Source organism: Nomascus leucogenys, chromosome 6 (genome assembly GCF_006542625.1).
Source record: "Nomascus leucogenys isolate Asia chromosome 6, Asia_NLE_v1, whole genome shotgun sequence".
Lineage (NCBI taxonomy): Eukaryota > Metazoa > Chordata > Mammalia > Primates > Hylobatidae > Nomascus > Nomascus leucogenys.
The window spans coordinates 51,013,876-51,041,418 of NC_044386.1; the positions used below are offsets into that span (position 1 = coordinate 51,013,876).

At 42.4% G+C, this 27,543-nt stretch overlaps 1 protein-coding gene and 1 non-coding gene across 5 annotated transcripts in view; both read left to right on the forward strand.

Annotated features, from left to right (window-relative positions):
* The first annotated feature begins 823 nt into the window (after positions 1-823).
* GABPB1 (GA binding protein transcription factor subunit beta 1) overlaps positions 824-27,543 on the forward strand; it is an 84,253-nt gene continuing 57,533 nt past the window's right edge. For 2 of the 4 annotated variants that reach the window (XM_003266911.4, XM_003266910.4), the window contains exon 1: positions 824-3,268. The gene's annotated coding sequence lies outside the window, so the exon portion shown is untranslated. Of the gene's footprint in view, positions 3,269-12,023; positions 12,231-27,543 lie in introns of those variants that run through there. The other 2 variants (XM_030814105.1, XM_030814106.1) reach the window with 1 other exon arrangement.
* Positions 11,042-11,148, forward strand: LOC115835812. The gene has a single exon (XR_004030821.1). It is a non-coding gene; the product is annotated as a U6 spliceosomal RNA (small nuclear RNA).

Sequence of the window (27,543 nt, forward strand, 5' to 3'; positions counted from 1 at the left end):
CGATCTCGGCTCACTGCAAGCCCTGCCTCGCGGGTTCACGCCATTATCCTGCCTCAGCCTCCCAAGCAGCTGGGACTACAGCCGCCTGCCACCACGACTGGCTAATTTTTTTTTAATTTTTTATTTTGAGTAGAGACGGGGTTTCACTGTGTTAGCCAGGATGGTCTCGATCTCCTGACCTGTTGTTCCTCCCACCTCGGCCTCCCAAAGTGCTGGGATTACAGGCCTGAGCCACCGCGCCCGGCCAGATACTCCATTTCTTAAATCCTTCAATGGCTTCCAGTGCACTTCACCTTCTTATTGAGGCTAAAGACTTCACCTCCTATCATTCCTTCTTTTGGTCACTAGATTTCGGATACACTGACCTTGCTGTTCCCTAAACACAACAAACTTTTCACCTTAGGGCCTTTGCTCAGCTATTCCCTTTGGTCTCACACTGTTCTTGTCCTAATACCTTCTCAGTGAGGTCATCTCTTATCAACCAACCACCAAAAGTTTGCTCTCTTTTCCCCAGAGTAACACTTTATCCAATCAGCCTTTAATTTTCTTCACAAACTCTTTTTTTTTTTTTTTTGAGACAGAGTCTCGTTCTGACGCCCAGGCTGGAGTGCAGTGGCGTGATCTCGGCTCACTGCAGCCTCTGTGTCTGGGTTCAAACTATTCTTCTGCCTCAGCCTCCGCAGTAGCTGCAATTACAGGAGCGTGCCACCGTGCCCGGCTAATTTTTTGTATTTTTAGTAGAGACGGGGTTTTGCCATGTTGGCCGGGCTGCTCTCTAACTCCTGAACTCAAGAGATCCACCCACCTCGGCCTCCCAAACTGCTGGGATTACTGGCATGAGCCACTGCACCCGGCCTTCTTCACAAATTTATGGGATATTCTCTCTCATTTTAAAAACTTGTTTATACGCTGTTTCCCTCTAAAAACAGGAGTAGGAACCATTTGTTTTGCTGCTGCTTTACCTATTTCAGTGTGTAGAACAGTACCAGGCACAGAGTAGGTGCTCTTCCAACAGTGCTGAATGAATATCTAATTTCTGACTACACGTCTGCCTGGTTGGCTCACAGGCACTTCAAATTTTACATGGTCAAAACAGAGCCTTCTTTCTTCCCTAACATATATTCTCTTATTTTGTTTCTAATCTCAGTGAAGACATTACTATTCTCCTAGCTGCTCCACCAACTCACTTGGGAGTCACCTCTGACATCTATCTCCCTCAGTCATTTTCAGTTAACCAAATCTCCCAATAACCACTTTATTTTCTTCACACCTACCTGCCATCAACTCAGTCCAAGTCATTACTGGCTCACAGCCACTGTTTACTCCAAACTCTTCTGTTTGCCTCAAATTTTTGTGTAACAGTGATCTGTCTAAAATGAATTCAATCCTATGATTCTTCTTCCTAAAATCTTTCAGTATCTTCCTCCTGGCTCTCAGAAGCTGACTTCTGCACATAGCATTCAAGGCCTTACGAGTATACCTCCAGCACTGTCTTCTTTACCCAACAATCTCTCTAGTGTTTGCCTCCAAACATCTGTACTTACTGCTTCTTATCTAGAAGGTCTTCCATAATACCCTTATTAAAGTTAATTGCTTCTCTAGTCCCATTCCATTTTATTCCTCCCTCTTGGTTTAGTAAGGGGTTCCTCCTTTATTTGATTCCACAGCATTAAGTAGCTTCACTCTCATCATACTGATGATGCCTATTTACTTGTCTACGTTGTACAGCCTAAGATTAATGGGGGCAACGATTCTGTAACAATTAGCTGAATGTTCACTCAAATAAACAATGCTCATTCAAATAATGCTACAGAAAAACAGAACTTTGACAAATTTCTATTAACTGGAAAAATGAAAACATTAAATCAAAAGAAAACATACCCTATGGTTCCTATGCTTTTTTTCTATTTTAGGCACAATGCTTTAATAAATTACGCAAAGACTACAAACCTTTATTACATCAATTGTTACAAAAGGCTAAGTGGAGAAAGATTACTTATCTGAAGCTGCACAAAATCAGTGGGCAATATGGATTTCATTTAAGCTTGTCAATTCTCCTGGATTAAATTCTTGGCGCTGTCTCACATATTCCCAAGTCCTACACGTAGGATGCTAGAAGTTGCAGTTACTAGGTTGGGAAAGCCATGCCCAGACGCCCCTGTGAAAAACGTATCAATATATTAAGTTCCTTAGCAAATCGCATCTAGATTAAGTTCATAAGGCTTTTTTTTTAACTTTGCAAATCTCCAAACTCTTGCTACTTTCTTAATAAAATACCACAAAATTTTTGACATTCCAGCCACGGAAAAACAGACCTCTACCTCTGAGGTGGCAGTAATCCAAGCAGTTATTAGGATCTAAGAAATATGGGGCATAATTAGAATGTCGGGGAAAAAATCTACAGAAATATGTATACCTTCGTCATGAACCTGACTGTTGAGTTTATGAAAAAGTGGAAAAGGAACCTCACTCGTTCCTTCCCTGGTACCTTCACAGCGTCTCCCGTCCCAGTCTGCCTAGTTGAATCTAGGGACACTTAAAGGTAAATCCTAGCCTCTTGGCTGTCGTTCCGTCTCCCAGGATTCTGCTAGGCCGCTCAGTTGGCAAGCTTAAACTCCAAAGATTCCGCACTCTCCGTCTTTCAACAGTCATGTCACAGAGACACGAAGGTTAGCACACGAACATTAGTTTCCAAACTCCTACCCACCGCAGAACAGGCGGGAAGGTTCGGCGGCCACCCGGCCTCTCCGCCGCGCACATGGCCGTCCGCGGCTCCCACCCCCGCTGCCGCGCAGGCGCCGGGCGAGCCGGGACTTGCGGTCGCCGAGAGCGGATCATTCCGCCGCTTTCTTTGTGTGGCTGAAGCGCTAGAAATGGCATATTTTCTTTCCCTTCGTTAAAAAATCAGACCCCCTTTCCCCTCTCTCCCCGCGGGAACACAGCTAGGGAGTGGGTAGGAGCAGGATCTGCCGACGACTGCAGAGGCGGAAAATCCTCGGGCGAGGAGCTGAAGAGGGCCGGGTCCGGGAGGGATGCTGGGAGCTTGACTCACTCGCACACCATGTGTCCCTCCGCGCGCAGCACGGGGGACTTTTCGGTGGGGATTTTGGGCGCCGACCAGACGCGGCATTTTCGGAAAATAGCGCCCTGTGCAGCTGAAGCGCTTTGTGTGTAGCGGGGCCGCGTCAGCCCGGCCGGGTACGAGGCGCCTCGGGTCCCCGCACCACCTCCTGCTGCCTTCCCGTCGCCGCTCCCGAAGCTTTTCCAGGTCAGTGCGGGTCTGTGTAGGGCCCTGTTACCACCGGATGTGGAAGTTGATCTCTTCGCTGGTAAAAAATAATTCCACTTCCCCCGGAACCCAGATCATCCCCGCGATTTCCTGTTTATTGCATTAAGGCGCCGGGTTTCCGGGGCTCCTGGCCCCGCTTATTCCGCGGGGGTCGGCGGGGTCGGCCTGGGCGCCCGCTCCGCCCGCGCCGCCGCTGCGCTTTGTCCGCTGGGCACCCCGCTTCTGGGAGGGGCGGGCAGACATGGTGGCGGCCGCCGCCCCCTCCTCGGCCCTGGCGTGCCGCGGCCTCCTCGCGGCCACCCGGCGGGCCGGTCCCGAGCGGCAGCCCCGGGGTGGCGATGGGGTCGCGCCGAGGCAGCGGAGGTTCTGCGGGCGACTGGAGGTTGGCAGTGGCCGGGATAAGGAGGAAAGCAGGCGCAGCTGGGCCTCGGCCTCTGGCGCCGCGGTACCCTTTGTCTCGGCAGCCTGACGGCCCCGCCGGGCTCTCCGGAGAGGGGAACGGGCGGCGAGGGTGGCGGGTCCTGGGCGCCCTGTGCTGCGGGGCCGAGAGGCGCTCGGGCCGCGGCAGGATCGGCCGGACCAGACAGGGTTAATGGGAGAGCCTGGCCAGTCCTGCGCGGGGCCCCCGCAGCGACAGCCTTGGCCGCGGGCACTGGAGTCCTGAGGGGGAGAAGCCTGCCGTTCTGAAGGCTCGGGACTTCTGCCCCAAAGACTTCGCCGCCGAGACCTGCGGGTGCACGGCCTCAGGGAAGAAGTTGAGAATTTTGCCAGGTCATCTCTGCCAGGGCACAGTTCATCAGTGTATGTTTAGTGTGTTTCGGTGAAGCTCTCCAAGTGTGTTGAATCAGCGTGCCTAGCCTCAAGGGTGCATCGTGAAAACTGAAACCAAAGGAATGATACAGGCCTGCTTTGTGTGTGTCTTCCCACTTTAAGCTTGTTTTCAGTACAAATACTCTTGCTTTAAACCTGATTGGACTGTGGCGAGCGGACATCTGTTCAAAGGAGGGGCCGAGACCACAGTACTTCTGAAGGGGGCTTGATAATGTGGAAACATTTTAAGTTTTCTCTCCGGACTGTTTTGCTCTCTCAATTCAGGCAAGTTACTGAAGTACGTTTTTTATCTAGAAAAAGGTTTGATGTAGTCTGTAAATGGTCCTTGTAAAGTACATTGCCATCCCAGAATTAAAAGATCCACTCTCATTTATTATGCAGAAGTTAGTGGTCAGACATTCTTTCTTGTAGATAGTTTTATCTCATGTAAAGACCCACCCAGCTTGGTTTAAATTTTTTTCTCACTGACGTATAACCATCAGCTTTGATACTTCCATTTTCAGGCTCAGACTTTGAATTTAAGGAAACTAAAGATTATTTTATTTTATTTTATTTTCTCTCGGTTTTTTTTTTTCCAAAAACAAAAAATAAATCCATTACATGTTAACATGGATGATATGTTGAGTGACATCTTGCATTTTTGCAAATGTTTTTAATGCCTGGTTTAATAGAAGATTCTCAAATCTACGTCAGACTGTTGTGGTTAGCACACCATGTAACCTCTGGAACACTCCACTGTACACTCATACTTTTAAAAAAAAAAAACCCAAAAAACAGAAATGTGTCATTCTTACCGTGCTTTCACCATACAAGTCAAATCAGGATGTTATGCAAGACACATTTTTAACAAGACTGAATAAGATTGATTCCCATACTTTTTTTTACTGGGCTCTAACTTTTTTAAAAGTTGGAATTTAGGTGCCTAAACAAAATCACAGATAAAGACTGCATAATCTGCTTGTGATCTCGGAGACTCAGGAACATTTGAAGATATTCTTAAGTGATTAAAACATTTAATTCTATTACATATTTATAATGATTTACACAAGTAACACTTGAGTTCCACATTACATATGCTATTACACTTGTGTGTAAATGTTATCTTTAAAGATAGAACATGTTGAAAACTATAGGAGGTACAGATTTTACAGAAAATTAATTCTGCAGTGAATCCTTTGGTGAGACAAACAGTTTGCAGAGACATATCCTTAGAGTTCTTTGTCTCTGAATCATTCTGGGTTTTCTAGGTTGGGAGACAATTACACTTATTGGGAGACAATTATACTTAATTGATTAATGCGTAAAAATTTAAGGCCGTATTTTAATGGCTTTGAAAGGAAGCTAAGTTTGTTTCCAGTTGTTTCTGTGAACTGTAGTCTGAATCTGTCAGTCTATAGTTCTCTACTGTTCAATCAACAGGAAGCATCTGGTCATTCTTCGTGTAATTGTTAGAAAATACCAGGTGTATTTTTAATGTTTGCTGTTTAAACGAAAATAGATTGGATCTTGGTTAAGTTCACTTCGTATGGCCAGGCACAGTGGCTCACGCCTGCAGTCCCAGCACTTGGGGAGGCGGAGGCGGGCCGATCACCTGAGGTCAAGAGTTTGAGACCAGCCTGGCTAAGGCGGGGAAACCCCATTTCTACTAAAAATACAAAAAATTAGCCGGGCGTGGTGGCGCGCGCCTGTAATCCCAGCTACTCGGGAGGCTGAGGCAGGAGAATCGCTTGAGCCAGAGAGGCAAAGGTTGCAGTGAGCCAAGATACCGCCATTGCATTCCAGCTTGGGCAACAGGAGCGAAACTCTGTCTCAAAAAAAAAAAAGTATGCTTGGTTTTAGTTTGTTTTTTCCCCTAACATTGTGTCACTGTAATGGACCACATCTCCTGTACCATGGATTTTTTTTTTCTTTTTTCTTTTGACCCTCAGTACCAGAAATAGTAACAGGTAACAGGTAAAGTGCACGTCATGAGGAATACAGAAATTCAGAAATTACTTGAAGTTTTGCATCATGAATTTATTTTTGAGGGTCCGTGAGGCGGTTACCCAGTCTCTGTTTGCAAGTAGCCTGAATTCAGATGAACTCACTGATTTCCTCCATCTCTTCTGACTTTGCAAACGTTGAAAAACAAACCCACACAAAATCTTGAAGTTCAGAGCAACTTAGCTTCCTTAGTGTCATCCCTCTGCTCCCCTCTCCTCCCCAACAACTAGTATGATTTCCAGCTAGTAATCACAATGTTTCTATAGCTCTGATGTGCCTACATTGGGATAGCTATAATTAGTATTATAGTTTTCTGAAGATGTTTGTTCCATCATGCTTTCTAGAAGGTAAATCTAGCACTAGATGAGATCAGTATTAGGGCCTGTGTTTTTTCTCAGTGTTGACATCACAGTGCTCTATACAGAGAAGATGCTTTGGTGCAATCAGTTGTCAGTTCAGTTGTTGGTGGGCTAGTGCACCTTTCTGTCTCTCTCTCTCTGTCTCTCTCTCTCTCTCTCTCTCTCTCTCTCTCTCTCCCTCCTTCCCTCCCTCCCTCACCTTTGTCCCTCTCCCTCTCTCTCTCTTTCCCTCCCTGTTTTCCCCTTTGCACCTCTTCTTTGTTTGACAGGGTCTTCTTTGTTTGACAGGGTCTTTCTCTGTTACCCAGGCTTAGTGCAGTGGTGCAATTATACTTCACTGCAAGCTCCACCTTTCAGGCTCAAGCGATCCTGCCTCTGCCTCAGCCTCCTGAGTAGCTGGGACTACAGGTACCTGCCAACATGTCTGGCTAATTTTTTAATTTTTTGTAGAGACAAGATCTCACTATGTTGCCCAGGCTGGTCTCAAACTTCTGGACTCAAGTGATCCTCCCACCTTGGCCTCCCAAGTGTTGGGATTATAGGCGTCAGCCACCACACCCATCTGTGAATAATTCTGAAGTTGGTAGAACAGCTTACTGACAGAGCAAGGTGTTAGCCCGACTTTACTGTGTACTAGTTATATTATATTTGGGGTATTGTGTTGGCTTTTTGGGTAGCATACCATCATAAGTGAGACCTTGTATTCATTCCCAGGCTTTATCAGAATCATCTGGAGAGCTAATAAAAAACCATACAGAGGACCAAACTTAAGTAGGGTAGGAACGGATCTTAATTTTTCTCATTTCCAAGGTGGTAGACATCTAAGTGTCAAAATCACTTATCTGTAGAGCATAAACGAGGACCTTGATCATGAGAGAAATGGAAATGAGAAAAAGTTGAAAAAATGGGATGTTTGTCCTAAAGAAGAGGAGCTTCTTTTGAGAAGTAACAGCCACTTTTAAGGATTTGGAGTTCTGTCATACAGAAGGATCAGATTTGACTTGACCAGAAGGAACTAGAGTCAGTGGGTAGAAGTTTAAAAGAAGCAGATTTCAACTCTCTTTCAAGAGAAATTTCCTCAAAATTGTGAAAATAGAATGAGTTGTTTTGGGTGGTAGGCTGTTCTGTTCACTGACAAGTTGGAGATTCTAGAGTAGAGGAATCATACTGAAGGAGAATTTGAGCTAGGTGTCTTCAAGTTACCTATCAACTTTGAGGTTTTATTAAATACGCCGAGGTTTACAGGTGGAAAAACAAAAAGCTAATTGAGTGAAACAAGCTGGTTAACTTAACTGGATAATAGTTTTTCTTCTTGGATAAAGAGAAATGAGTATTAAGTGAGAAAGCTATTTAATGAAGGGCTTTAAACCACACTGTAATTTGGCAGATTCAGCAGCCTTAAAAATTGGCATACCTTCTGACATGGAAATTCCCTTTAAAGAATTTTTTTTTTTTTTATTATACTTTAGGTTTTAGGGTACATGTGCACAATGTGCAGGTTTGTTACATATGTATCCATGTGCCATGTTGATTTCCTGCACCCATTAACTCGTCATTTAGCATTAGATATATCTCCTAATGCTGTTCCTCCCCCCTACCCCCACCCCACAACAGTCCCCGGAATGTGATATTCCCCTTCCTGTGTCCATGATAAAGAATTTTTTTTGATGTAGTAAAGATGTGTGTGAATATTTAGTTGTGAGCATACCAGTTGCAGTGTTGTTGATTATAAAAGCTGTGTATTAATGCCTTTAAGCCCCATGGTAGTCATATGAAGTGGGTAGTACTATTTCTGTTTTTCAGAAGAAAAAACAGGCATAGAGAAATGAGGTTGCTTGCTCAAGGTACCTGAGTTAGTTAAGTGTTAGGGCCAGGACTTGAATCCAACCGGTGTGACTCTAGAGCCAGTACTATTGGCCATTATATGGTAAAATTGTAAACAACCTAAATGCTTCACAGTGATTATTAGGGTCCATCCCTTCCGTGGGGTACTGCCTTCTCAGCCATGAAAATGATGATAGAATAATATAAAGACATGAAAGGATGTCTTGGTATATGTAAGTGAGAAAAAATAAATTTAAAAACATGATTCCATTTTGGTAAAAAAACCCCAAAATATATTGATGTCTGGAAGGATATGTGCCAAATTGTTAAATGGTTATTTCTGAGTGTAGTTTTACAGGTGAATATTTTGTTTGCTTATCCAAATTTTCTAACTTCCACAATGAATATAAATTATCTATCATGTGTTGTAATTAAGATATTAAGATGTTATTTTTCAATAAAAAATTAAATGTGTTAGCATAAGCTGAGAAATTTGGGTTTTATACTCTGCATTTTAAGCAAGTTTGTAGAAATTGTACATGAGAATTTGTAAATGCATGTAGTGTTTTGTAATTTTTTGTTTGATTCCTTATTCTAGAAGTAATATCAATTGAGTAGAGAAACATATCACTCCTACCACCCTACCATAGTCAATTCTCTTATTTTGTTGTGTTTTGTTAATCTTATGTGTAATATTTTAAATATTCATCCCAGTGTCATCCCAGTTAGTCATACTCTAGCTGTGTGATTTTAGGCAGTTTACTTAATCTCTCTGTGGCTCAGTTTCCTTCTTTGTAAAATGCGGATTATTATAATACTTAGCTCATGATGACTGGAAAGATTAAATGCTATTTCATATGAAGTGAACAGAACAGTACCCGAAACATAGTTAATAGCTCAATAAATGTTAGCAATTATAGGATCACAGTCCACCATTCAAACTCTTAGGGTCTAATAGGTTATGGAATTAGGAATTTTGTTTGATATGGACAAGGTAGTAATGTGTAGCCTTCCAATAGAGTCCAGTGCAATATCCCCCTTCAAAAGTGTTACTGTTTCTTCAACAAAATGTATGAATGTTTGCACTAAATAGGATAAAGACTGTAAATAGCTTCATATCAGTTTGGGTAAGGTTTACCACAAGATGAGTTATTTTGGGTTTCAGAAGTTTTTTGGATTTTTGGAATTGAAGATAAGGAACCTATAAAATATTAATTTTGAGTCCTATGTTTTATAATATTAAAACATCTTTTCATGGTATTGTATAGTTTTATAGTGCATGGTAAATTAAAGTCAATTAGAATGAAATAATGGAAAATGTCCACCTCTATCTCCTTTGATTAAAAAAATACTGAGCATACTGATACTATGATTTTTTTAAAAATATATATTTTTTGAGATGGAGTCTCACTCTGTCGCCAAGCTGGAGTGCAGTGGCACGATCTTAGCTCAGTGCAATCTATGCCTCCCAGGTTCAAGCGATTCTCCTGCCTCAGCCTCCCGAGTAGCTGGGACTACAGGTGTGTGCCACCACGCCCAGCTAATTTTTGCATTTTTAGTAGAAACGTGGTTTCACCATGTTGGCCAGGATGGTCTCGATCTCTTGACCTTGTGATCTGCCTGCCTCGGCCTCCCAAAGTGCAGCAATTACAGGTGTGAGCCACTATGCCCAGCCAAAAAGTTTCAAAGTTTAAAAAAAAAAAAAAAAAAATGGCTGGGCGCAGTGTCTCACAACTGTAATCCCAGCACTTTGGGAGGCTGAGGCGGGTGGATCACTTGAGGTCAGGAATTCGAGACCAGCCTGGCCAACCTGGTGAAACACCATCTCTACTAAAAATACAAAAATTAGCCAGACATGGTAGTATGTGCTTGTGTCTCAGCTACTCGGGAGGCTGAGGCAGTAGCATCCCTTTAGTCTGGGAGGCGGAGGTTGCAGTGAGCGGAGATTGCACCACTGTACTGCAGCCTGGGTGACAGAGCAAGATTCTGTCTCCAAAAAAAAAATTGAAACTTAAAAAAACTACTCCTGTTGGTCCTGACTGTGATTCTGTTTTTAAGAATATCTTAAACCCACTAATGCTATGATTATATTACATAATGTAGAATCTTTTTTTTCTGAAAGAGGCTTGAGCATTCCTATAACCCAATTAGCTTGTTTATGTCTCATTACACTTGAGGGATAAGATACTTTTACTATGGTGGTTTACTATAGTAGTGATTCTTTTTTTTTTTTTTTTTTTTTCAGATGGAGTTTCACTCTGTCACCCAGGCTGGAGTGCAGTGGTATGATCTTGGCTCACTGTAACCTCTGCCTCCGGGGTTCAAGTGATTGTCCCAAGTAGCTGCAGTTACAGGTGCTCGCCACCATGCCCAGCTAATTTTTGTATATTTAGTAGAGACAGGGTTTAGCCATGTTTGCTAGGCTGGTCTCCAACTTCTGACTTCAAGTGATCTGCCCACCTTGGCCTCCCAAAGTGCTGAAATTACAGGTATAAGCCACTGCGCCCAGCCTATGGTAGTGATTCTTTAAAGGAGGTGGGTAGATGCCACTGTGATACCTGTCTTTAACGCACCCATTCTGTGCATGTAGAGACTGAGGTGGTTGTAAAATCACAGTACTGAACTTTGGAATTAGGTCGATTCTTCTCATTATGATAATGGTTTTGGATGTATAGCCTCTTCTGACTCCTGGAATCCTTTATTTCCATAGCACTTCCCATGTATCCAAACAGAGGAAAAAATAATTAGTAGTATAGTGCTTGCTTCAGCAGCACATATACTAAAATTGGAACGATGCAGAGAAGATTAGCATGGTCCCTGCACAAGGATGACACGTAAATTTATGATGTGTTCCATATTTTATTATTCTTTGTAATAATAAAAAATAAAAAAAATTTGTATGGTGTATAAGTGAATGATCTAAAAAATTTCCTTTATGCCCTAAATGGCTTGTGTGAACTCTGTGATCTTTGCCATTGTTTTTATTCTTCCTGTGTTCGTTTACTTGTTCTATTTATAGAGACCCTCAGTTTCTCGCCCTTAGTGCTATGGTCTAAAAGCTTGTGTCCCCCCTTAATTCATGTTGAAATCTTAACCTCCAAGATGATGGCATTAGGAGATGGGGCCTTTGGGAGGTGATTAGCTCAGGTGGGTAGAGCCTTCAGGAGTGGGATTAGTGCTCTTAAAAAAGAGAGTCCAGACCGGGTGCAGTGGCTCATGCTTGTAATCCCAGCACTTTGGGAGGCTGAGGTGGGTGGATCAGGAGGTCAGGAGTACAAGACTAGTTTGGCCAAGATGATGAAACCCCATCTTTACTGAAAATACAAAAATTAGCTGGGCATGGTGGCAGGAGAATTGCTTGAACCTGGTGGGGTGGAGGTTGCAGTGAGCCGAGATCGTGCCACTGCACTCCAGCCTGGGCGACGAGCGAGACTGTCTCAAAAAAAAAAAAAAAAAAAAAAAGAGAGACTCCAGACAGCTTGTTAGCTCTTTCTTCCCTTTCTTCCACATGAGGTTACAGCAAAAAGACAGATGTCTAGAAGCTGGCCCTTACCAGATACTGAATCTGCCAGTGCCTTATCTTGGACTTCTCAGCCTCCTGGGCTGGGTGTGGTGGTTCATGCCTGTAATCCTGGCACTTCAAGGAGACTGAGGCGGGAGGATTGCTTGAGACCAGCCTTGGCACCATAGTGAGACCCCATCTCTACAAAAAAAAAAAAAAAAAAATCATTTTCTGTTGTTTGTAAGCTACCCAGTTCATGGTATTTTGTTACAGCAACCCAAACAGTCTGAGACGTTTAGCATACTCCTGTATGCACTAGATACAGTCTGCACTTTGACATCAATCACTTATTTTATATTTTACTGGACTCCTATTGTCAGATTTTTCCACCATCGATTTCTTCTGTTTTCCCTCACAGGTCACAGCATATTTGTGGAGGAAGGTAAGTAATTATGAAGATTTCTTGGCCGCTATAAATTTACGCTGAACAATTCCAAATAGGCCCTTCCTACTTCTTGGCAATCATCTTATTAATTGCATTTTTCTGTTGTCTCATATTCCTTCTTCCTCTTTAACTCTTAATAGATGCCACTTCTATTTAAGTGAAAAAGGAAAACGGTACAAGCTTGCACATTTTTTTTTCATTGTAACCATGACAAATCACTGTTCTTTCATCTTATTTTGTAAATTGAATGGAAGAAGAATCCTGCTGCCACAGTTAATTTTACCTCTCTGGTCACTTTGATTGTTATTTGCAATGTTGTTTCTTCCCTACCTTAAAATATGTACAGACTTCTCACCAGGCGTGGTGGCTCACGCCTGTAATCCCAGCACTTTGGGAGGCCTAGGCGGGTGGATTATGAGGTCAGGAGATCGAGACCATCCTGGCTAACACAGTGAAACTCCGTCTCTACTGAAAATACAAAAAATTAGCTGGGCATGGTGGCGGGCGCCTGTAGTCCCAGCTACTCGGGAGGCTGAGGCAGGAGAATGGCGTGAACCCGGGAGGCGGAGCTTGCAGTGAGCCAAGATTGCAGCACTGCACTCCAGACTAGGTGACAGAGTGAGACTCCGTCTCAAAAAAAAAAAAAAAAAAAAGTACAGACTTCTGTACTTTGGGAGGAAAAAAAATCAATTTTGATGAACTGCTGCTACTGTTCTTTCTAGCTATCTGCTGCATTTCTCTAATTAAAAAATTTTAAGAATTGAATTACAATTGCTGCCCTGAGTTTTTACTTTTTTTTCGAAGACAGGGTCTCACTGTGTTGCCCAGGCTGGAGTACAATTGCAGCTCACTGCAGCCTTGACCTCCTCAGGCTCAGGTGATCCTCCTACCTCAGTTTCCCGAGTAGCTGGGACTACATGCATGTGTCACCATGCCTGGCTAATTTTTGTATTTTCCTGGTGGAGACAAGGTCTCACTGTGTTGTCCAGGCTGGTCAATCCTGAGTTCTTTTACTACTACTTTCCTAACTTACGCAGTTTTGGAATAGCATAATTCAGATTGTTGCTTCAGAGGACATCTTTTTTGTCAATAATATTGGCTTCATCCTGACTCTTTGCAGCTAGTATGTATGTGTTACTATTTCCACCGAGGCTTCTTAATGTTCTTTCCTTGCCGTTTGTGTTAGTTTGCCATGCTGGTTTTCCCTTCTGACTACTACTTTTCTGTTTTCTTTGTTGTTTCATGAGCCTTTTAGCACTGTTAGTCTCATCAGCACTTGATTATTCCCCTCTTAGATGTTTTATATGCTGACGACTCCCAAATGTGTGTCCCATCCATGTTTGTTGCTCCAGTAGTTTACTGGATATTTCTGTTGGAACACTCGAGGAATTTCCATCACTTTTAGATTTATTATTATTCAGCCTCCCACCGGCTTTCAGCATTTCTTTTAATTTTATCATACTTGGCCGGGCGCGGTGGCTCACGCTGTAATCCCAGCACTTTGGGAGGCCGAGGCGGGCGGATCACGAGGTCAGGAGATCGAGACCATCCTGGTTAACACAGTAAAACCCCGTCTTACTAAAAATACAAAAAATTAGCCGGGCGAGGTGCGGGCGCCTGTAGTCCCGGCTACTCGGGAGGCTGAGGCAGGAGAATGGCGTGAACCCTGGGGGTCGGAGCCTGCAGTGAGCCGAGATCGTGCCACTGCACTCCAGCCTGGGCGACAGCGAGACTGCGTCTCAAAAAAAAAAAAAATGATTTTATCATACTTAACTTTTGAAGTAGTCCACAATGCATACTTTCTCTTTATTTATTTATTTATTTATTTATTATTTTTTGTTTTTTTGAGACGGAGTTTCACTCTTGTTGCCCAAGCTGGAATGCAATCTTGGCTCACTGCAACCTCTGCCTCCTAGGTTCAAGCGATTGTCCTGCCTCAGCCTCCTGAGTAGCTGGGATTACAGGCATGCAGCACCACGCCTGGCTAATTTTGTATTTTTAGTAGAGATGGGGTTTCTCCATGTTGGTCAGGCTGGTCTCAAACTCCCGACCTCAGGTGATCCGCCCTCCTCGGCCTCCCAAAGTGCAGGCGTTACAGGCGTGAGCACAGTTGTTTACCCTTTATTGGCTCTCAGTTTGTCTTGGAATTCTGCATTGCCTATTATTTGCTTCCTTTAAACTTTAGATTTTCCTTCCTTGAATCCTTTCTGCGTATGGCTGCCAGAATGATTTTCCTGAAAATTTTTTGAACCCATTGCTAAACATATAAGCCCCAGGAGAGAACATGTGCTGTTGACCTTTGCACTGTCTATTCTGTCAAAGTGAATTGAACCTGTGCTGAATAAATGTTTGAAAGGGTCACCATTTGCTCAGAAATTTGAATGACTCCCAGTTGTTTACAAGATAAAGTCCAAATTCTACTTTCTGACTTTCAAACCTTTTTATATTCTTCAGCCTTATTCCTTACTGTTTAACATTATTAAGCTGGTGTTTACTCTGTAATATACCTTGCTTAAGCACAACTCCATGCATTCTTCCTTTTCCTTGCCTGTCAGAGCCTACTCAGGGATGTTTGCCCTGCGGCCGGCACTGTTCTAATCTCTGGTGTTATAGTAATGAACAAAAGAGAAGACAAAGTCCTGTTTTCTTGGAGCTGACGTTTGTGGGGAGGGACACATAGTAAACAAATATGTGATGTTAGGTGGTAATGAGTAAAACGAAAAGGAATAAAAGGTAATAAAAGATGATTGTTTATTCTGATTTCCAGTAAAAAATATATCTTACATGGTAATTATATATGTTACTATGTGCATATGTGATAACTACATTTGATTGGCCAGGTGCGGTGGCTCATGCCTATAATCTCAGCACTTTGGGAGGTGGAGGCGGGCAGATCATGAAGTCAGGAGATCAAGACCATCTTGGCCAACATGGTGAAACCTCATCTGTACTAAAAATACAAAAACTAGCTAGGCGTGGTGGTGTGTGCTTGTAGTCCCAGCCACTCGGGAAGCTGAGGCAGGAGAATCCCTTGAACCTGGGAGGCAGAGCAGAGGTTGCAGTGAGCTGAGATGGCGCCACTGCACCTCCAGCCTGGTGACAGAGCGAGACTCCATCTAAAAAAAAAAAAAGGAGGTAAGGGGATAGATTGGTGGGATGTGGTAGCTATCTTATGTGGTCTGGGAAAGCTGCTCCCTGGGTGTCCTAGAGTGCAGGAGCAAGCCATGCGGTTATCTAAGTGAAGAGTTCTAGGCAGCAGAACCAACTTGTGCTAGACCCTAAAGTGCGAACACATTTGCCTTGTTCAAAGAATTGCTAAGACATTTGTGGCTAGAGCACAGTAACTAAGGGGGAGAATGATAGATGAGCTGAGAAGAGATGATGGGGAGATTGATAGATGAGCTGAGAAGAGATGATGGGGAGAGAGATTATGCTTCAAATGTTAAGTCCTGCCAGGCACGGTGGCTCACGCCTGTAATCCCAGCACTTTGGGAGGCTGAGGTGGGTGGATCACGAGGTCAGGAGATCGAGACCATCCTGGCTAACACAGTGAAACCCCGTCTCTACTAAAAATACAAAAAATTAGCCAGGTGTGGTGGCGGGCGCCTGTAGTCCCAGCTACTCGGGAGGCTGAGGCAGGAGAATGGCATGAACCCAGGAGGCGGGGCTTGCAGTGAGCCAAGATCGTGCCACTGCACTCCAGCCTGGGCGACAGAGTGAGACTCCATCTCAAAACAAAACAACAACAACAACAAAAAACAAATGTTAAGTCCTTCATTGAAGAGGGCTTCTTTGACTACTACAACTTGTTAATATAAACCTTGGAACCTATCTAACAACTATGGAAGTAGCTCTCAGATGATTGTTTATTCTGACTCCCAATAAAAAATATATCTTACGTGGTAATTGTCTATATATATTACTATGTGCATGTGTGATAACTACATTTGGTATATACTGATATTTTGAAAAACATTGGCTTTAAGCTACTAAAGTGATTTCACAGTCTGTTAATAGGTCATGACCAACAGTTTGAAGAGCACTGAACTATGGTGTCTATACCCACTTAAACAAAACACTGAACTACAAACTACTTTTGTTATAATCCACACATTTTTTCAGTTTGTGAAATATTTTTGGTTAAAGATCTTGCCTTCAGTTTTTGTGTGTGTAGGTTTACAGTGTTTATAATAATGCTGCATAGAAAGGACTTGTTTAATTTAGCAAACATCTGTTGAGTGGTATATTAGAAGCTGCTGGATACTAAAATACACATAAGAATAAGATAAACCATTAGCCTTTACTCCTGTAAGGGTTAAAAAAAAAAGGTAAATCCTTGTCTGAATTCCTAAGGCTTATGGGAGAGGAAAGCTTATAAATAAATCATTTGTAATGTGATGGAATCTGTCTAATAATGGAAGTGTGTTAAGGCCACAATGGGAGAATAAAGAAGTGATTAATTCATTTTGCTGAGAAGGTCAAGGGAAACTTACCGGAGGAGGTAATGTCTGAACTGGGTTTGGAGGGAGAATAGGACTACTTAGGTAAGTTCGGGAGGGGAAGACTTCTTAGGCAGGATAACATATAAAGGAGTAGAATCATGAGGCAGAATAGCACATGAGGGTATTGTAGATAACCCTGTATTAAAATATAAATCCAAGGGGGAAATGGTGAGTGATGAGGCTGCAGTGAGGCACAGGTCATATCCTTAGAGGTCTGAGACGCGTTGGAGTTACCACTTATTTAATGATTATGCATATTAGGGGAAAATACTGTATAGTCAGAATTAACTTGTAGGAAGTTGCCATATGGGAAGTAAGATAGCATCTCTCAATAATTCCAAAACAGTCAGTTTTTCCTCTAGTGATGAAATATATCACTGTTTCCTCAATTGTTCCCTAGAGGAAGATGGCTTACATTTATGGGCTATGTTGTACAAAATAAAATCTTATGAAACGTTAACTTATCCATTACAATGAGAAGTTCATTCCATAAGATACATTTGAGAACTGAGACCTACTGAAGAAATAGATTCATGTTTCAGGCTCATGCTGGGACTTACGTTTATTAAGTAGAATGGTGAGTAGCCGACTGTTTAAATCATTTTCTTTTTTTTTTTTTGAGACGGGGTTTTGCTCTTGTTGCCCAGGCTGGAGTGCAATGGCACGATCTTGGCTCACCGCAGCCTCCACCTCCCAGGTTCAAGTGATTCTCCTGCCTCAGCCTCCCTGGGTAGCTGGGATTACAGGCATGCACCACCATGCCTGGCTAATTTTGTATTTTTAGTAGAGACGGGGTTTCTCCGTGTTGGTCAGGCTGGTCTCGAACTCCGACCTCAGGTGATCCGCCTGCCTTGGCCTCCCAAAGTGCTGGGATTACAGGTGTGAGCCACCGCGCCCAGCCTAAATCATTTTCAAGTTAAATATACATATGGTCAGTGCCACTGTATTCTGTAGGTGATTGGAATGCATAATTATATCTATATTCATTTTGGAAAGATATTTTGATAAATTTGGCCAAACCACAATTTAAGACTTTATGACAACATTAACATTTAGAATATACAAATTTTAAAGCAAAAAACATATACAAATTTAAAACAGACTGAGAGGAGTATGCAACATATGTAATAAACCAGAAATATACATATCGCACTCCTACAAAGAGAATGAAATGGTAAAATAGGTAAAGAATATGAATAGGCAGTTTCGGAAGAGGAAACAGTGGCCAACAAACATTTGATAAAGATGCACGGTCTCGTTAGTAGTTTGAGAAATGTGTATTAAAACACAATAATAGCATACTATGCAGCTATATAAAAAAATGAGGAAGTTCTCTCTGAACTAATAGGAAAAGATCTCTGGCATGTGTTAAGCAAGAAAAGCAAGTGGGGAACAGTGTTATGTGGTAATTTTTTTTTTTTTTTTTTTGGTGATTATAGAAATATTAGAAGGATACTCATGAAACTAGTAAAGGTAATTACTTGTTGGGGTTGTGGGTCCGGGGTGGGCCGAGGAGGAGCAGTGAGTAGTGTAAATACTTCCATTGAGGATTTTCAGTGTATACATTTCTGTGTTTGGGCTTTTGAGCTATATGAAAGTATTGCTTATTGAAAAAGGAAAAACATGTGAAGAAGACTTCATAGAACTTGACCACCAACTGTCTTAGTCCATTTGGGGTACTATAACAAAATATAAACTAATGACTTATAAACAATAGAAATTTATTTCTCACGGTTCTGGAGGCTGGAAAGTTCAAGATCAAGGTGGTGGCAGATTCCATGGCTGGTGAGGGCCCATTTCCTGCTTTATAGATGGAGCCACCTTGCTGTGCCCTCATGTGGTGAAGGGACAAAGCAGTTATCTGGCAGTAATTCCCTCCATGAAATTATGAATGGAATGATAAGGTTTGCCCTCATGACCTAATCATCACTCAAAGCCCCATCTACTAATACCATCACCTTGGGGTTAGGATTTCAACATGTTAATTTTGTGGGGACACAAACATTGAGACCAGCTGTATGTAGAAGATGAGGGAGAGGGAAGAGTTGAAGATAACTCCCAGATTTCTAAATTGGGAAGTAAAGAGGGTGATAATATTATCAGGTAATGCAGAAGGAAGATTAGGTTTTGTCATGTGCCTGGGAAGTTCTGGACATGCTAACTGACAAACCCTTACCACTTCTTAGTTTAGTGTGTGTGGGTATAATTTATGTACTTTAGATATGGAACTTTTGAGCTTATCTTAAACATGAATATTAAGTAGTCATCAATAAATATTTTTTATCTGTAGACATTTATATTCTGGGTTAATTTTTAGAAAATAATGACTAATTTTATAGTCATAATAGGGACACTGATAAGCACAGGTAGAATGTAGATAGAGAAATAGAGAATGTGTATCTGATAAATATATAGCTTAGGTGGAAAGTAAGAACTTAATTTATAAACATGGTTTCAAGAAGTTTTTTTTTTTTTTCCCGAGGTGGAGTCTTACTCTGTTGCCCAGGCTGGAGTGCATTGGCACAGTCTTGACTCACTGCAACCTTTGCCTCCCAGGTTCAAGTGATTCTCCCGCCTCAGCCTACCAAATAGCTGGGATTACAGGTGCCTGCCACCATACCTGGTTAATTACTGGTTATTTATTTATTTGTTTGTTTTTTGAGATGGAATCTCACTTTGTTTCCCAGACTGGAGTGCAGCAGTGCGATCTTGGCTCACTGCAACCTCTGCATACCAGGCTCAAGCAGTGCTCCCACCTCAGCCTCCTGAGTAACTGGGACTACAAGCACGCACTACCGTGCCTGGCTAGTTTTGTATTTTTAGTACAGACAGGGTTTCACCATGTTGACCAGACTGGTTTTGAACTCCTGACCTCAGGTGATCTGCCCATCTTGGCCTCCCAAAGTGCTGGGATTACAGGTGGGAGCCACCACACACAGCTGCTGGTTAATTTTTGTGTTTTTAGTAGAAATGGGGTTTCACTATGTTGGCTAGGCTGGTCTCGAACTCCAGACCTCAGGTGATCTGCCCACCTTGGCCTCCCAAAGTGAGATGTGAGCCACTGTGTTTGGCCTATGGTTCCAATTTAATGACATCTTTTGATGTCTGAAATTCAAAGAAACAAAAATACATTTGAACAAGGAAGTGATCATGGTAGATAGCTTATACCGTAATATTTAAAACGGAGGTTTAGGCCGGGTGTGGTGGCTCACGCCTGTAATCCCGGCACTTTTCAAGGCCCGGGTGGATCACTTAAGCCCAGGAGTTCCAGACCAGCCTGTGTAACGTGGTGAAGCCCCGTCTCTACAAAAAGTAGAAGAATTAGTTGGGTATGGTGGTGTGTGCCTATAGTCCCAGCTACTCGGGAGGCTGAGGTGGGAGGATCTCTTGAGCCCAGGAAGTGTAGGTTGCAGTGAGCTGACATCGTGCTACTACACTCCAGCCTGGGAGACAGAGCTCTGAAACAAAAACAAATCTCTTTGAAGTTTAGGGAAGTTTATAACAGCACAGAAATATTTTTTTAATGTAGTATGTTTGGGAGTAACTGTATATAAGACAAAGAAGTTTAACCTAATGGAGACAAGGAGTCATAACATGTTGGGTGCTACTTAAAACAAGCTCTTGGCCGGGTGTGGTGGCTCATGCCTGTAATCCCAGCACTTTGGGAGGCCGAGGCGGGTGGATCGCCTGAGGTCAGGAGATTGAGACCAGCCTGACTAACATGGTGAAACCCCGTCTCTACTAAAAATACAAAAATTAGCTGGGCGTGGTGGCGCGTGCCTGTAATCCCAGCTACTCGGGAGGCTGAGGCAGGAGAATCACTTGAACCTGGGAGGCAGAGGTTGCAGTGAACCAGGATCTCACCACTACATTCCATCCTGGGCCACAGAGTGAGACTCTGTCTCAAAACACAAAAAACAAAAAAAGCTTTTGCTATATAATTTAGAGTTTAAATTTTTTTTGAATGAATTACATTTCAGAATCTGATTTTTGAGGTTCTCATTTATCCATACTACTTTTACCTGAGTTTTATTTGGCCAGAGTCTAAAATTAAGTAAAAGAGGAGCACAGATAAAGCACATACTTGCAAATAAATGTAGTAGTTTTTTTCTAGATTTAAGTTAGTAAGGATTTGGGTATGGAACAGTAACGAAAAAGAACTAAGTAATTCTTTTTTTTTCTTTTTTAATTGAGACAGGGTCTGTCTCTGACACCCAGGCTGGAGTGCAGTGGAGCAATCTCAGCTCACTGCAGGCCTCTGCTTCTTGGGCTCTGGTGATCCTCTCACTTCAGCCTCCCAAGTAGCTGGGACCACATGCTCGCACCACCACACCTGGCTAATTTTTTATACTTTTTGGTGGAGATGAAGTTTCTTCATGTTGTCCAGGCTGGTCTTGAACTCCTGAGCTCAAGTGATCTGCTTGCCTCAGCCTCCCAAAGTGCTGGGATTACTACAGGCGTGAACCACTGCACTCAGCCAGTACTTTTTGCTTGAGATTCAAAACTTTTAACCATTTATGTCTGAAGAGGAGAGAGTTTACTAGTAAAAGTTTACTTTTTAAGATTCTTTTATTGCTGGCTTAGTCTTTCAAAAAATGCTTTAAAAATTAACGAATAATATTATAGAATCTCATAGCAGTTGGAAATGGTCTTGTTTATGTGAGAGTGAAAAGGGTCTGAAACTTGCTCTTCCGTCACCTCCAACCTGTGCTTACGTCTTTAGCCACTGTCCTTCTTGCTACTGAAGTCTGGAGCTTTGGGAAACACAAATTGAGAAATGCTGGATTGGGCTGGGCTAGAATTTTGGATGGGCTCTGGCCTCTTCATATATATATATAAATAAGTAATTTTTTCTTTTTGAGACAAGATCTCACTCTTTTGTCCAGGCTGGAGTGCAGTGGTGCGATCATGGCCCACTGCAGCCTCAACCTTTTGGGCTCAAGTGATCCTCCCACTTCAGCTGCCTGAGTAGCTGGGACTACAGGCACACGCCACCATGCCTGGCTGGCCTGAAGCTCCTGAGCTTAAGCGATCCCCCTGCCTCATCCTCTCAGTCATGTACCACCATGCCTGGCTACATTTAACTTCTTATAATAGATTTGTGTATATTTAATGGTAGTAAACCATAAAATAGACCAATATCTATATATATATTTTATGCATTCTTGACATACCTAACTTTTTCTTAAGTTTTTAAATATGCAGTTCGTGAGTTTTGCTTTTGAGACAGTGTCTTGTTCTGTTGCCCAGGATGGAGTGCAGTGGCATGAACATGGCTCACTGCAACTTTGACCTCCTGGGCTAAAGTGATCCTCCTTCTTCAGCCTCCTGAGTAGCTGGGACCACAGCTGTGTGCCACCATGCCTGGCTAATTAAAACATTTTGTTTTAAATTTTTGGTAGAGATGGAGTCTTACTATGTTGCCCAGTCTGGTCTTGAGCTCCTGGGCTTAAGCAGTCCGCCTGCCTCAGCTTCCTGAAGTGCTGGGATTACAGGTGTGAGACACTATACCTAGGCTTGTGAGTTTTTTTTTTAATTGTCAAAGATCTCAAAATAATTTTTTTTTTTTTTTTTTTTGAGACAGAGTCTCGCTCTGTTGCCCCGGCTGGAGTGCAGTGGTGTGATCTTGGCTTACTGCAACCTCCGCCTCCTGGGTTCAAGCAGTTCTCCCTGCCTCAGCCTCCCGAGTAGCTAGGATTACAGGCATCTGCCCCCACGCCTGGCTAATTTTTGTATTATTTTAATAGAGATGGGTTTTCGCCATATTGGCCAGACTTGTCTCGAGCTCCTGACCTCAGGTGATCCACCTGCCTTGGCCTCCCAAAGTGCTGGGATTACAGGCATGAGCCACCATGCCCAGCCTCAAAATAATTTTCTAATATATTAAAAAAAGTGTGTGTGAGTGGACTGTGCAATTCAAATCTGGGTTGTTAAAGGGTCAGCTATACATCAGGAAGGTCACTTCCAAATATATCTTGTTTCTGGATAATAGTGGCCTAGATTAGACCAGTCTTCTTCTTTTTTTTTTTTTTTTTTTTTTTTGAGTTGGAGTCTTGCTCTGTCGCCCAAGCTGGAGTGCAGCAGCATGATCTTGGCTCACTGCAACCTCTGCCTGTTGGATTCAAGTGATTCTCCTGCCTCAGCCTCCTGAGTAGCTGGGATTACAGGCGCATGCCACCATGCCTGGCTAATTTTGTATTTTTAATAGAGCTGGGGTTTCACCATGTTGGCCAGGCTGGTCTTGAACTCCTGACCTCATGATCCACCTGCCGTGGCCTCCCAAAGTGCTGGGATTACAGGTGTGAGCCACTGCGCCTGGCCGACCAGTCTTCTTTTTGAAGACAATTGAAAATGTTGGATAAAATATATAGAACATTACCTTTGTAGCTTTTTTTTTTTGGAGACGGAGTCTCGCTCTGTCACCCAAGGCTGGAGTGCAGTGGCACGATCTCGGCTCACTGCAAGCTCCTCCTCCCGGGTTCACACCATTCTCCTGCCTCAGCCTCTCCAAGTAGCTGGGACTACAGGCGCCCGCCACCACGCCCGGCTAATTTTTTGTATTTTTAGTAGAGACGGGGTTTCACCGTGGTCTCGATCTCCTGACCTCGTGATCCGCCCGCCTCGGCCTCCCAAAGTGCTGGGATTACAAGCATGAGCCACCGTGCCCGGCCACCTTAGTAGCTTTGAAGAACTGGGAAGAAAAGGGAATCTGTTAAGCCAAATTCTGGAAGAAAGCCAAAAGCAGGAAGTTAACAGACTATCTGGCGAACTGAAGCCACTTTTGCCTTCAATATGTTTGCCGATATCAAGAAATTTAGGTTTCTGTTCATCAGTCTTATGGGGTGAGGTGGACAGAAATTAAGATGCAGAGCCCACCCAACATGTGGACATGTAAAGTCTTATGAGATATTCTTGCCTAATTAGGCTTGGGCTCCATATATCTACAGCTGAGAGGTAAGGATGAACCAGAACTAACCCCTTTTCATCACCTACCTCCCAATCAAATATCAAGGAATTTCAAGACAAGTTGTGTTGGTACTGAGCAGAGCAGGAGGAAAAAAGAGAAAAGAAACAAGCAAACAAAAGTCTTTACAAAGCTGTGCCCATAGCATAGGTGGGAAAGGGAACCGTAAGCCATACTTAACTTAGGTTGGTTCCTGACTCCAGGTGCTTGTCAGAAGCAAATGCAAATGTTCTCCAAAGGAAGGCTTCTTCATCTTAGGCCTCCCCACAATTTTTCCAGGACAGTAATCAGCACATAGTCAAAGATAACTAGACATACAAGGAGACAAGGAACCATAGGCATGAACCAGTAGAAACAACAGACAACAGAAAAAGATTTTCATAGGCATCATATCATATAATTGAAAGATACATAATAAAACAACCAAGCTTACTGTGTTTACAGAAATAAGTGACAAATTTGAGAATAGGGAACAGGAAATGATTGTTTTTAAGTGGCATTATAGTTTTGAAAAAACCAAATTGAATTTTTGGAATAAAAAATAACTGACTCAGGAGTTTGAGGCCAGCCTGGGCAACATGGTGAAACCTTGTCTGTACAGAAAATACAAAAAAATTAGCTGGGTGTAGTGGCATACGCCTGTAGTCCCAGCTACTTGGGAGGCTGATGTGAGAGGATCACTTGAGTCCAGGAAGTCAAGGTTATAGTGAGCCAAGGTTGTACCACCATGCTCCAGCCTGGGTGACAGAATGAGACTCTGTCTCAAAAAAAAAAAAAAAGGATAAAGTAACTGAATTAAAAACTTAATGATGCAATTTGCAGCAGATTGGACACATCAGAAAAATTATCAAACTGGAATATAGATCAAATAAAATTATCCAGAATGTAGCATAGATGATGGCTAGAGGCAAAAAGTTGGGAAATATAGAAGACAGTGTAAGAGATATGGGGATAGAGTGAGAGAGTCTTAATTGGAATTCCAGAAGGAAAGGAAGAGAGAATGGGACATTTGAAGAGATGATGGCTAATATTTTCCAGAACCAAGGAAAGATACCAAACCAGGATTCAAGAATTTCAATGAATCCTAATTAGGATAATAATAAGTCCACACCTAAATACATTGTAATAAGGTCACAGAAAACCAAAAGTAGCTGGAGAAAAAGAAAACCATCAAAGGAGCAAGCATTAGAGTAATAGATGACTTTTCTTTTCTTTTTTCTTTTTCTTTCTTTTTTTTTTTTTGAGATGGAGTTTCACTCTTGTTGCCCAGGCTGGAGTGCAATGGCGCAATCTGGGCTCACTGCAACCTCCGCCTTCTGGGTTCAAGCAATTCTCCTGCCTCAGCCTCCCTAGTAGCTGAGATTACAGGCGCCCGCCACCACATGCAGCTAATTTTTTGTGTTTTTAGTAGAGACGGGGTTTTACTATGTTGGCCAGGCTGGTCTCGAACTCCTGACCTCAGGCGATCCACATGCCTTAGCCTCCCAAAGTGTTGGGATTACAGGCGTGAGCCACCGCGCCTGGCTAGATGACTTTTCAGCAGCAACAGTGGAAATCAGCAGACAGTGAAATGTCTGCTATATGGAATGAAAACTGCCTGTCAATCTAGAATTTTATGCCCAGTGAAAATATATTTAAAGAATGATGGTAAAATAAGGATATTTTCAGATAAAAACAACTTGTCACCAACATCTCACCCATGAAAGATCATTTAAAGCAGCACTGTTCAATAGAAGTTTCTGTGGAAATGGGAATGTTATTTATTTTTTTCTTGAGACAGGGTCTCACTCTGTCACCCAGGCTGGAGTGTGGTGCAATCATGGCTCACTGAGCTAAAAATAATATATTTATGGATTAAGTAATGTGATAATGTGATGATAATGTGATCACTCAGGTGATCCTCCCACCTCAGCCTCCTGAGTAGCTGGGACCACAGATGCACACAACCTCGACCTGGCTAATTTTAAAAATTATTTGTCTTGTAATCCCAGCACTGTGGGAGGCCGAGGCGGGCGGATCACGAGGTCAGGAGATCGAGACCACAGTGAAACCCCATCTCTACTAAAAAAATACAAAAAAAATTAGCCGGGCGTGGTGGTGGGCGCCTGTGGTCCCAGCTACTCGGAGAGGCTGAGGCAGGAGAATGGCATGAACCCCGGGTGACGGAGCCTGCAGTGAGCCAAGATCGCGCCACTGCACTCCAGCCTGGGTGAAAGAGCGAGACTCCTTCTCAAAAAAAAAAAAAAAAAAAATTATTTGTAGAGATGAGGTCTCGCTATGTTGCTCAGGCTCAAACTCCTGTGCTCAAGTGATTCTCCCACCTCAGTCCTACAAAGTGCTGGGATTGTCGGTGTGAGCCACCACATTTGGCCTGGAAATGTTCTTTTTCTGTGCTGTCCAATATTGTAGTCACAAGCTACATAGGGCTATTGAGTACTTGAAATATGGCTAGTGTAGCCAATAAACTGAATTTTTAGTTTTACTTTTTATTAAATAGCCACATGGACCATATTGGACTGTATGTTTTTAAAGGATATACTTAGGACAGAATGAAATTGATCCCAAATCACAAAATGAAATGTATGAAGAGTAAACTAAAGGTAAAGAAAATGATACATATTTAGAGAATGAAAATGAATATGGATTGCATTAAACATAGTAAAAATATTTAATGGATTAAAAACAAGGGAATAACAAGTAGGATAGGTAGAGTCTAGGATTTAAGGTCCTTGTCTTACCTAGAAGGATAGTAATTTAAAAAAAACCTCTTCGTTATGGAAAATTTTAAATATGTAAAAGAGAAGAGTATAATGAATCCTTATGTATTTATTACCCACCTTCAACAGTTATGAATTCATGACTAAAGTATTTTTATATATATCCCACGTATTTTAAAGTCTTAACATTCACATTATTTAACCCATAAATATATTGTTCTTATAAAAGATACGAGCTTAAAGTATAATACCAGTATCATATACAGAAAAAAATCAATAATAATATCTTAGCATTACATACTTAGACAGTATTCACATTTTCCCAATTAACTAAAAAAAGGTTTAAAAAATTATATTTGGTTTCTTCAAACTGGAATCCAAACAGGGTCTACATATTGCATTTTGTTGATGTGTTGCTTATGTCTTTTAAAATCTATAGATTTTTTGGGAAAAGAGAGAATAAAGATTTTGATTAGACTTTACTACATGGTATAATTTCTAGAAAACCAATAAAAGAACAGAAACAGAGGGTATAACTTCCAAATCAGTAGTGGAAATAAATAGAATGTTAAAAAGAATTGAGGTAAAAGAAGGCAGCAACAACAAAGGAGAGAAAAGAAACTGGACAGGGGGCTGGGCACGGTGGCTCACACCTATAATCCCAGCCCTTTGGGAGGCTGAGGCAGATGGATTGCATGAGGTCAGGAGTTCGAGACCAGCATGATCAACATGGTGAAACCCCATCTCTACTAAAAATACAAAAATTAGCAGAGTGTGGTGGTGCATGCCTGTAATCCCAGCTACTTGGGAGGCTGAGACAGGAGAATCGCTTGAACCCAGGAGGTGGAGGTTGCAGTGAGCCGAGATCATGTGACTGCACTCCAGCCTGGGCGACAGAGTGAGACTCTATTTCAAAAAAAAAAAAAAAAAAAACAACCAAAAACTGAACAGGGAACAAATGGAAAGCATAAAATATGATGTTAGATTTAACTTAAATATATAGTAATTAAAGGTAAATTGTCTAATAACCACACAGGTATCATCCAGGCCTGAGGTGCCTGCAGCTCTTGCCTGGAATAATTTTCTAACTAGTACGCTTGCTTCAGTTCTTGCTTTCCACTATGTAT